The sequence below is a fragment of the Aedes aegypti genome, chromosome 1 (assembly GCF_002204515.2).
Source record: "Aedes aegypti strain LVP_AGWG chromosome 1, AaegL5.0 Primary Assembly, whole genome shotgun sequence".
Classification (NCBI taxonomy): Eukaryota; Metazoa; Arthropoda; class Insecta; order Diptera; family Culicidae; genus Aedes; species Aedes aegypti.
The window spans coordinates 102,974,170-102,986,290 of NC_035107.1; positions in this window are offsets into that span (position 1 = coordinate 102,974,170).

Consider the following 12,121-nt stretch of genomic DNA (forward strand, 5'->3'; position numbering starts at 1 on the left):
ATCCACGAAGGATTTCTTGTAGGAAATCCCTGGAAAAAATCCCCGGAAGAACTCTTGGAAAAAAATTCCGGAGAAATTTTTGGAGGAAATACTTGAAAAATTTTCCGAAGAAATTCCTGCGGAAATCACCTTGTGCAAATCCCCAGAGAAATTCGTGGTGGGCATCTCCTAATAAATTCTCTGAAAAAATCCACGGAGGAATTTCTTAATGAAATCAGAAAGGATTTTCTGGACAAAACCCACGGAGGAATTCCTGGAGGAGTTCTTGCGAATAATTCCCGGAGGAATCGTATTGAACAAACGAACTGTCATTGATGAAGCGTACACGTGGAGGGTTATGACATGGATGACTTATGTCAGATGACATGTAGTAGAGATAAACTCTCATGAATTTTGTCTGAGTATTCAGTTGCTCACTTCACACTTAATAAGCATTCTTAGCGAGAGCTCCCAGAATCGGTAGTGGTAAAACCCGTGCCAGTACCTCCAGGCTAGCATTGTGTGTCAAGTGCATAAATCCTAAGGAAATACGCCAACAACGATATTGAACGTGTTACATTAAACTGTTGCAATTTACTGCTGACAGAGAACAGAAAGAGCCATACTCTAGAACAGAGAGAAATGTTGTTTTATAAAGTTTTATGAGGTCTTCTGGGTGAGCTTTCCACAATTGACTGTTCATAGAAAATTGATCTTTTGTAGGCATTTTTCCATTAAATATCTAATATGGGTTTGCTAAGAGCCTTTTGAATCAAACTAGGCTCCCAGGTATTTTGAAGTCAAAGACTGGTCGATGTCTGTTTCCAAAAGCGTAAGCTTTAGTTGGGCAGGATTCCGCTTCCTAGAAAATACAAACAGATGAGAATTTTGCGGCACAAACTCGATACCTAAATATCTAGCTTTAACATGAAAATTAACAAGTAAGTTAATTCTGCAAGTTGTCAGTTGGCCGAGAGTGAAGCAAATGTGTTCTTCTGACAGCAAATTGTACAAGAAATCATTCAATATTCCAGCCAATCCACAGTTATGCAGGTTTTCTGACAATATCTCTATGGAAACTGAAACAAAAGTTTTTTTTTTCTTTCTATATTAACGAGATTTTTAGTCCTGGGCTAGTTCATCTCGGGACCAACGGCTTTACTCCCCTTCCGAAGGAAGTCGTCACTGAAATTTTTAGTGACTATCTCGGGGATGGGATTCGATCCCAGGTCCTCGGCGTGAGAGGCGTGTGTTTTAACCACTACACCAGGTCCGTCCCCCTGAAACAAAAAAGCGTCCTTAAGGTGATGATAAATCGAAGCCAACCCTCAAATTTTCAAGAGCACGAATCTGGAGAACCAAACATCCGTTTAAGCTGAAAACTTAATCGCTTGGTCACTCGCTGGTGGTGACCAATCAATTAAGTTTTCAGCTTAAACGGGAGTTCGGTTCTCCAGATTTGTGCCTTTGGAAATTTGAGGTTTGGCTTCAATTCATCTTCACCTTAATATCCAGCAAAACTGAAGCCAGTTGCTCCTTCTCCGTAAAGGCTAGTTGAATATCTAATGAAAGCAACGCTAGACAATCGTTTTTTCCTTTGCCCTTGCGAAAGTTACATTTAGTACTGGAAAGCATATTGTTGGATTTGACCCAGTGGTCGAGTCGGGATAGGATCATTTACACTAACAATTTTCTTAAAAATGAAACATAGCGACCGGGCGGTACGAATTATGATCGGACACTGGTTTCTCAGGCTTTAGAATAGCAATTACTTTGACCTGCCTTCTGTGCTCCAAGAATGAGTTGAATAGGTCAATTAACCGTCTTTTAGCAATAGTTGGGTGAGTTTTTAGAAGATTGAACTTAGCGAGTTTTTTTGATGAAAGAAGAGCTATAAAAAATTACAACATAGTGTGTGGCCTGTCCAAAACATCATCTCTCTGGGTTTGGTGTAACTTCAATAACGGTTTTTTCAAATAAATATATGGTGTACTACGTACAAGACGCTAATAACACCGGTAGTCATCTATGGGCAAGAGATGTAGACAAAGCTCGAAGAGGACCTGCTGACGCTACGAGTTTTTAAACGAAGTGTGCTTAGGACGATCTATGGCGGAGTATGTGAAAACGGCGTATGCAGAAGTAGAATGAACAGGGCTAGGATGAGCTCGGTAACCAGAAGGTCGCCAAAGCTGGAAGGGTACCGTGGGCGGGGCACGTTGTGAGAATACCGGACATCAATCCCGCAAAAAATGTGTTCACATGGAATCATTCGGTTCAAGATAAAAAGGGGCGCAACAAGTCAGGTGGTTTGACTTCGATGAATATGCAATAAATTCGGCAATCTTGGACTTGGAACATTTTGTAATTGTTTCCTACAACCCCCTCTGAAAATTCATCGCAATCCCCTTGGAATTTCTATAAACTGCATGGAAGCCTTTGCAACTCCCTCAAGTTTATCTGGTACATCTATTCCATAAGTTACAATTTTCTTAAATCTTTTTCAAAAATCTCAAACCGGGAAACTCTAAGCAGCGTTTTGTTCGTAATATCATTAGTGATCTACCAATCTCGAGCCTCCATTTTTTTTCCAACAAAGTAGAACTTTAAAACTTTATACGGTACGAAGGCTTGGGAATCTCTGCCCTAAAACAAAAACACTGCTCAGCTCCCCAATCCACTAAGCTAACCAAACCAACCACGACCGGGTCAGGTCATGGTGGAAACATCACAAACGGGGAAACAGCTCGGCTAACCCGAAGATCAATCGATCGTCGATCGATCGAACGCTTCTGGTCGGCGACTTCTTCATGAACAGGACTGTAACGATTGGCTCTTAAAACGAGGCTCTCTTCTCCTCGCCGCCGCGGTGGAGTGGCAAAGCGGAGAAAAAGCTCCGTAATTAAAGAGGGGTTTCGCTAGAGTTAGGCAAATATGAAAACTCATGCTTTCCCTCCGGTACTTCAAACTCTATCCACAGATAAACGGACGTTAAACTTTGAACAAAGTCGCCCAATTCACGCCATGATTATCTGGGGACCAATACTGTTTAGTACAAAAAGACCTGCAGATGGCGGTAGTGTGAAACATCAAACATGAAAAAAATTGATGCGCGCGCCTCTGGATGTGAGGATTGGAACACAACGAATTTGAAAAGGTCGTTGAATGAGTGTGGTCGATAGGAATTTCGTCAATGTCACGTCTGTTTGTCTGTGCTCAATCGCTCTTCAACAACAAGCGATCAAGTGGTGGCGGGTCGGTTAGATTCGGACGGACCTTTCGAACTAATGAGGAGAAAAATGAGATTGATCTTTCAGGAGAAAGACCGATCGGATCTTGTAAAGGAGCGCACGCAAATTGATAAATAATTACAGACTTTCGAGTTTAAGTCTCTCTCTCTCTTTTGCTCATCTCATCTCGTATGCCCTTTCGGGTCCTCTTTTAACCGTTCCACGAGTAGTTCGATAACCCTCGGCCACATCCACCATGTTCGCAACGTTAATATCCTGGCCGAGGTTATTGTTTGCTCTTTAGGGGTTCGATTCGATAATAAAAGGATAGCTCTCACTCGAGGATGCCTTGGGAGTGTGAAAGCAAAACACTTGAAACTTTTTGAGAAAACCAAATGTCATTTTAAATGCTAGTCTCAAAGCTATAGTTAAAAATCGCTGCACTAGAAGCTCAACTGATCCATCCGGTTTCTGTTCAACCCGAAAACGAACCTAGCATCAATTAAAGCAAATGAGGTTTTAATTTTTCCCCTGGAGGCACAGTATTTCCAAAATTCGACGATTTGAACTCAGGCATCGGTACGAACAGTGAAGGACCGGGTTATCAAATAGGGGGAGATGGTTCAAAATGACAACTTAAGCTCAATCGCATTTTACGGGAAGATAACAAAGTTTTACTTAAAACATATAACGCTTCAGGTTAATTATCAGAACTTCAATTCATAAAGACATTCATAAGGAGCTGGTGTTCCTCAAAACAGCAATTTGGGATCAATATTATACCATACTTTCACATCTGACTTACCTGAGTTACCTCAGGGATCTCAAAAATCTTTGTTTGCGTATGACACAGGCCTCTCCGCCCCCCAGCAACACACATGTTATAATTGTGTATTATCAACTGATATATGACGAAAATTAGTTATATATTAGTTGATAATACACAATTATAGCATGTGTGTTGCTCGGGCCAAGAGACCGAACCTGCGTGTCATCTGTAGTAGATTGCAAAACAGTTTGGATCTCTTTCCTTCATACTTGAAAAAATGCAAGACTAACCATTCTACTCCATGAGTGCATTTTAAACAACTTTTCTCTTCCCTCTATCTCTCTCCATCTCCTCAATCAACGCATCCACCAAATGGACCGTCAAATGACGATCAACGACGAACCGCCTCGACGAGGTCACGAGCAAAACAAATCCATCTTGCGGTGGTCGTCCGAGCGTTCGTTCATTCGTGAGTTGATTTCCCACCGGATCTCGATTTCGGAGGACCCGAGCCTGGCGCCCGGTCTCCGCTCGGTGATAATAGTAATTTACTCTCACATTAAACAACTCATTAGAATGAAGGCTACTACTACTACTGATTCCGAGGCTGAGCAGGCAGAGCTTGATTGAAGTGGTAATGTTCGGACATTATCGGATTGGTAGGGTGGATTTTTTTGATTGAATTTGTTTCCTAATAATAGCATTCAGTACTGGAATACACATAATACTTATATTCGATAGGTTCGAATTTAAATACGTAAAAGCATATTTATCTGGACCATATTGGTACAGCATATAACATCGCCGGCTTGAAAATTTGTTTAAAGATCAAAAGCTTGTTCTTTAGACAAAGTTTTGATTTTTGTTTAATAAATGAATACAGACATTTTATATATTTGTTATATTTGGCTTGAATGCACTCAATGTGATTTTTGAAAATTAATTTTTTATTCAGCACGAACCGTAGATTGATTTATGTGAGAATTTCAGATGTGAAAATATTGTATGATAAAATGTTGCATTGAGGGACATCTTTTACAGGAAGTCTTCCAGACTTGGAGTTCTGATAATTAACCTGAATTGTACGATTTGAAACAATGCATGTTGGTGCGTTACTTAGCCGAGTGGATAGAGTCCGCGGAACAAAGCCATGCGGAAGGGTTCAATTTCCGGTCGGTCCAGGATCTTTTCATGATGGAAATTGCCTTGACTTCCCTGGGCATAAGAGTATCATCGTATCTGGCACACGATAAACTAATGAGAAAATGACAATTTTGGCAAAGGAATCTCTCAGTTAAGGCTCTGTCACAGTGAGGACGTAATGCCAAGAAGAAGAGGAAGATGTTGGAAAATTAGTTGTTTTTTAATTTTACAATCAAGCCTTCATTCATAAAATTGGTACAACTTTGGCATTTTTCCATTGTTCAGGAAAATATGCTAACTGAAAACATTTGTTAAATATATTAACTAAAAATCATAAGCTGCTATCTGGAAGTTTCTTGATGAGGATGTAGAAAATTCCATCATCGCCAGGGACTTTCATATTTTTGATTTTTTTTAATAATAATAATACTTACTTTTTCCAAATCAGCCTCCAAGGAATTTTCGAAAACGTTCTCTAGATTGAGATTGTTTTCGTAATCTTCAGTCATTTGTTTTTCTATTGGACTTATAAGTCCTTAATTAAAATTGTACGCGCTTTCAAACTGCACGGCTTTCGAACTTTTTCGCCATTAGTTATTAATTATTAATTGTCAGAGGCTCATTGTAGAGTTTTCGAAAAAAAAAAATCATTGAAGCTTCTGAAGTTCATTCTAGAGAAATTGAAGAAATGATGGGATTTTTATTAGGAAACCCTACAAGAATTTTTCAAGCAGTTCCCACGCCGAATTTACGGTTTTTTTTTCAATAATTTTCTACATGAATTTTTCATTGGTTTGTCACAGTTATTACTACAAAATGCCACCAGAGATTGTTCCAGGAAATCTACTGATAGCGCTTTCAGATTTTTTTTTTTATGTTCCTCCAGATTTTTTTTTCTAGGGTTTTCAACAACATTTCTTCATTGAATTACTCGTTCAGTTCTTCCAAACAATTCTCGAGTAGTTTTTCAAATAAAATCTCCATGGATTCTTCTGAATTTCTTTTAAGGTTCCACATTAAGAATGTGTTCGATGTTTTTACAATATACGGGGATTCGATTGATTTCTATTTCAATAAATATCTTGGTAATTTATTAAGAAAATCCAACATGCTTTCCTCGGAAATAAAAAATTTCTTTCAAAGATCTTTTCATGAAGGTTACTAATGGATTTGTTTTAGAAATTTGTTCCAGATTTTTTCTAGGTATTTCTTCAAAAAAAATCTAAAAATGATGCTTGGCAACTTCCTGGAAACATACCTGGAAAAAATTCTAGATATTTTTTTTTGACTGATCTTACAATTATTCAAAGGAATCCAAAGAGATCTTAAGAAATCAGTGAAAGCACGCAGCATTGCTTACTGTTTTAAATGGAAAACTTGAAAAAAAAAACCTAGCGACATCGATGGAAAAATCACTTCATGAAAACCTGGAAGGCCTTGGCTTTTCAAGAGAAATTTGCGAAATACTCTTTGCAGGAATTCCTGAAAAAAGTTAATGGTGAAATCTGGAATCTCTGAAGCAATTTATAAAGTTAATATTACCCAATTTCTTCGTTGAATTCTTAAATGTATTCTTAATGAAATTTATGAGAGATTTTCATAAAAAGCCGGTCAACAATAAATAAATGAATTGATGAATAACTCTTTGAAATAATACCTGGAAGAAAGTTTGGGCCATAAGTTTCTGAAGAATTCCCTGGAAGAAAATGAAAAAAACAAACAGTAATACTTATCACAATTCCATAGAGAAATGTCTGTGTCTGTTCACTAAAAACAAATCATTTGTATAGGAGTTTACTCATGGTTCTAGATGATCTCTATTTGATTACTTAATGGTGTCTTTTTGGTACCAGATCTGTCTCTTTTTTCAAGCATAAGTTCCTATTCTTAAGACACTCGGTCGCTACCATGCATACGTATATTGAAAGTTCGGTCAATCTTTTTTAAATGCAGTTCGCCGAGAATGGATTTTTCTCGGTTTCCCTACTTCGGAAAAAGAGCACATCCGGATGCGAATCGAATGCACCACTTCCGAAGTTAGGTATCTCGCATAGATTCTGAGAAAAATCCAACTTCGGCAAGAAAGCGATTCTCACTTTTTACCGCGCCGACAATACGATCAGAGCTAACGACCTCTAGACATTTCTCCATCAATTATCCCAGGCATTCGTCCATAAATTCGCATATTTCTATGATTAAAATAATTCCTCGAGAATTTGCTTCAAGATTCTTAGGGACTTCAAAACTACTACCTTCAATAATTTCCAGAGGGATTATTCCAAAAGTTTATCCAGAGATTATTCCCGTACTTACTTACTTACTTATTTGGCTTTACATCAATTATCTTGATAAAGCCTCGCCAACAATATTTCGCCAATCTACTCAGTTCATGGCCGCTTCTCTCCATCCTCGACTGTGACCCACGCTCTCCAGGTCTTGGTGCACCTGGTCAATCCACCTAACTCGATGCGCCCCACACCTTCTTGTTCCGACCGGATTCGTAGCGAACACCATCTTCACAGGGTTGTTGTCCGGCATTCTTGCAACATGCCCTGCCCAGCGTATCCTTCCAGCTTTAGCTACCTTCACGATACTGGGTTCGCCGTAGAGTTGAGCGGGCTCGTGGTTCATCCTTCTCCGCCACACGTCGTTCTCTTGCAAGCCCCTGAAGATCGTCCTTAGCACTCGGCGTTCGAAAACCCCGAGGACTAACGGTGAGCATTTTGTATTTGGTGCATTTGGTGCGGGGGTGAATCTTTCTTGACTGCAGTTTCTTCTGGAGCCCTTCGTATTTCCCGACTAACATTGTTGTCAGACGCCAACAAGGATCCGAGGTAGACGAACTCGTCCACCACCTCGAATGTATCCCAGTCTATCGTGACACTGCTTCCTAGACGGGCACTGTCGCGCTCAGTTCTGCCTACCAGCATGTGCTTTGTTTTCCATGCGGTCACCATTAGCCCGACTTTTGTTGCTTCGCGTTTTAGGCGGGTGAACAAATCTGCCACCGTTTCAAACTTTCTCTCAATAATATCCATGTCGTCCGCGAAGCAAACAAATTGTCCGGATCTCGTGAAAATCGTGCCTTGACTGTTAAGTCCGACTCTCCGCATGACACCTTCAAGCGCAATATTGAACAGCAAGCATGAAAGTCCATAACCTTGTCGTAGTCCACGATGGGATTCGAACCAACTGGATCGTTCGCACGAGATTTTTACGCAGTTTTGCACACCGTCCATCGTTTCCATAATCAATCTTGTGAGCTTTCCGGATAAGCTGTTCTCGTCCACCAACTTCCATAGCTCTACACGGTCAATACTGTTGTATGCCGCTTTGAAATCGATGATCGGGTAGGGTCCTGGTACTCACGACAGTTCTGAAGGATTTGCCGCACGGAATAGATCTGGTTCGTCGTCGAGCGGCCGTCATTGAAATCTGCTTGAAAAAGCCCCACGAACTTGTTTGCTATAGGTGATAGACGATGGAAGATAATCTGGAATAGCACTTTGTTGGCAGCGTTTGTGATATTGATTGCATGATAATTATCACACTCCAGTGTGTCGCCCTGTTTTGTAGATAGGGCATATAACGCCTTGCTTCCACTCCTCCAGTACCTGTTCTGTTTCCCAGATTGTGGCCATCAGCCGGTGAGTTCAAATGCGATACCATCCTTACCAGCAATTGTATTGTTCTTGATCTGGAGGATGATATTCTTAACCTCCCTTAAGGTGGGAGCTAGTTGGTTTCCATCGCCCGCTGTACTGACAAAGGCATTTCCTCCGTTGTCCGGTCCTTCATTGCCTGGGCTCTCAGCGCCATTCAGGTGTTTGTCGAAGTGCTGCTTCCTCCTTTCGATCACCACACGTTCGTCCGTCGAAATACTCCCATATTCTTATTCCTGCACATCTTGACTTGCGGCACCGGCACGAAGCCATTGCGGGATGCGTAGCACTTCTGATAAAACTTACGTGTTTTTTGAAACCGCTGTTCCATTTCCTCTCCGTTTTCTCCAGTCGGCGTTTTTTTCTCCCGAGAGAGGCGTGTCTGCTGTTTCCGTTTACGTCTATAACGATCCACGTTCTGCCAGGTCCCTTGCTGCAGCATGACCGCCGGTGTTGCCTTCTTCTCCTCCAGAATCTGCCTACCTCGTCGAACCAATCGTTCCATCGAATCCGTCCCATGACCCGACTATGACTGTACTCTAGCAGCCCTCAAGACGGACTTCAACCAGCTTACCCTCTTCTGATAATACAGCCTCGAGGTGCTGCGTGTATGCAGTTGCGACATCCGATTGCTTTAGCTGCTCTAGGTCATACCAGGCGGCCGTCAGTACCGTACGTTATTAATGACGGAGAGTTTTGGGCGCAATTTTACCATCACCAGATAGCGGTCTGAGTCGATGTTAGCCGTCCATCAATCAGAACGTGGTCAATTGTGAATCTGTCTGCTGTGGTATCGGCGAAATCAATTAGTCATAGGCCGTTTTCGTTCGTCAGCCGGTGAGCGCTGAACTTTCCAAAATTCAGTCTGAACTCCTCCTCCTGACCAACCTGAGCGTTTCGATCTCCTATGATGATTTTGACGTCGTGGCGTGGGCAACTGTCGTACTCGCGTTCAAGCTGAGCGAAATAAACGTCCATATCAACATCAGTGCTTACGGAGTAAGGGCTATGCTATGCTGGGGTTGATGAACCGGCTTTTAATCCACAATTTTCACATTCCCGGCCACCAGCCAATCACGTGCCTCTGCATATCACCCAGTACCATTGATCGCTTCCAATACACTTCCTGTAATGGCTACGATGCCGAATCTGCGGTCGTTTAGCACATCGTCGAGTATGCGTGTACTCCCGATGAAGTTGAGAGATTTACAGTTCCACGCACCGAGCTTCCAATCGCTAGTCCCGTTTCGCCACTGTGGTCTTCGCCGATTGTTCCGGTTCGTTTTCTGACTTGCAGAGCCTGACACCAATCCCTTAGATTTTTGGAGGACCATTCCAAGCTGCCATCTGTGAAGATGTAAAATATTCTTCGGTCACTAGTAACAATGGTTGTCTAACTAACATTCCTTTCCTTCCCCGATGACGGTGAGGTCATGGCCGGCGACGTTATTGGCTTTTATGATTTGAGCTCTCTGTGCAATCTCTGTGCAACTTCGATTGTTCTGGCCCAATCATGGAGTAGCAATTAAGAACTAAACGGTCATCTATGCTCAAGCTTTTCCTTCACTGGACAGACGTCGTTGTCGTGAGAAGAACCTCCGCAAATCATGCATTTAGCATCCATGCGACAATTTTTTGTACCATGACCCCACTTTTGGCAGCGACGGCACTGAGTGCGGTTCTGGTAATTTCCTCCAGGTTTCTGAAAATGTTCATATGTCACACGGACATCGAACAAAAGTTTTGCTTTTTCTAAAGCTCTAATATTATTTAGTTCTTTTTTGTTAAAGTGAACTAAATAATATTGTTGAGAAAGCCCTTTCCGAACAATGCCAGATTGGGTTCTCTTTTCATAATGATTACTTGGAAAATCCAAGTAAATCATTAATTCCAGTTTTGATCTCTTCAGGTGACTTATAGTCACTTGAGAGACTTTTCAAGACGACTATGAACAAACGTTCAGTTTTGTCGTCATAAGCAGTGTTGATAGACTCACACTCAAAATCTCAATCAATACGCTCTCCCGTGCGAGCAAACTCATTAGAGATCTGCTTCGCAAATCTCACGCTTGAGATTTTGATGCAAAATCAACTCAATCAACTCAAACCGTAAAAAATGATTCAGTCGCAAAACCCGGCAAAAACTCTTGAAATCCGAATGTTGTTGTCTACGTTAGAAAGGATTAACATATTTTTACCAGACTAACAAGAAATTATTGCCGTGTGTGAGTAAACTGTGGAAATACGAGACAATGAGTTAAAAAGGTGAGCCAACTCATCCATGATTTTTTGACTGCTGAGTTGCATGATTGACAACTCACGCATGAAAAATCTCAAGCGTGAGTTGTGATAAATTGAGTTTTTCACAACACTGGTCATAAGTAAAAAAAATGCTTCTTCTCTTCAAGATGTTTGAGAAGAAGTTCGCGATCTTTAAGAGTTTCCGGCAAAACGCGACAGTCTCATTTCTCTGCGATTTGGAAGGAAACCTTGATTCCCCTAATGGAGTTCAAGATCTCCTGCCTAAATCCCCAAATTCGGAACAACTGACCACGATAGGCGGCACTCTTTGCTTCCTCACTTGAATCAAAGAGCCTGGGCTAGAGGCTGCTTTGATGCAATCATCAACAATTACCATTTCACCCTTGAAAGAAAGCGCGCATTCCAGAGAAACGTTCTACCCTTTTAAACCCATTTTTATAAGGAAGTTATGAATTCACCCTAACTTTTTTTTGTGGTTGCAACCATGTTTAGTTGACCGTCCCTTATTTTTCGAGAATTCGAAATGTTATTCGGCGCACGGGAGTCATCTACACCTAATACCTTTAGGGTCATTGGAGGACCACTTAGCGTCCAAAACGAGCACTTTACAATGACAAACTTATAACTTTTCGCATTTTCGTAAAATAAGGGACGGCCTAATGTTTAGTAAATAAACGATCAAAAACAGTGTGCATCGTACCTTCGTGCTGTGCGTACACGAATTCTCTCTGCTCTTGGAAGTTTTCTTAAAAACTACCTAAAGCAATAAAACAGTACTTTTCAGTGCAAAAATTAAAAACGGTACTTTTCAGTGCTACTAAAACAGTACTTTTCAGTACTATTTTTTCTACTATTGATCCCTTCACGAGCCTTGTTTGGACCCGTGCCTTCGATTTTTCGTTGGACCGTTGGCGAAAGCTAGCGGTGGTAATCCTTCTTGGACACCGTCTTGGGAAAAAACCTCTTAGGAGGTCACGTCTTCTTCCGATTATTAACTTAACATGGTATCAACAACAACCAAAAGGAAGGGTGAATCTCTGAATTCACAACTTCCTTCCAAGAAGTGAGATTTAAAAC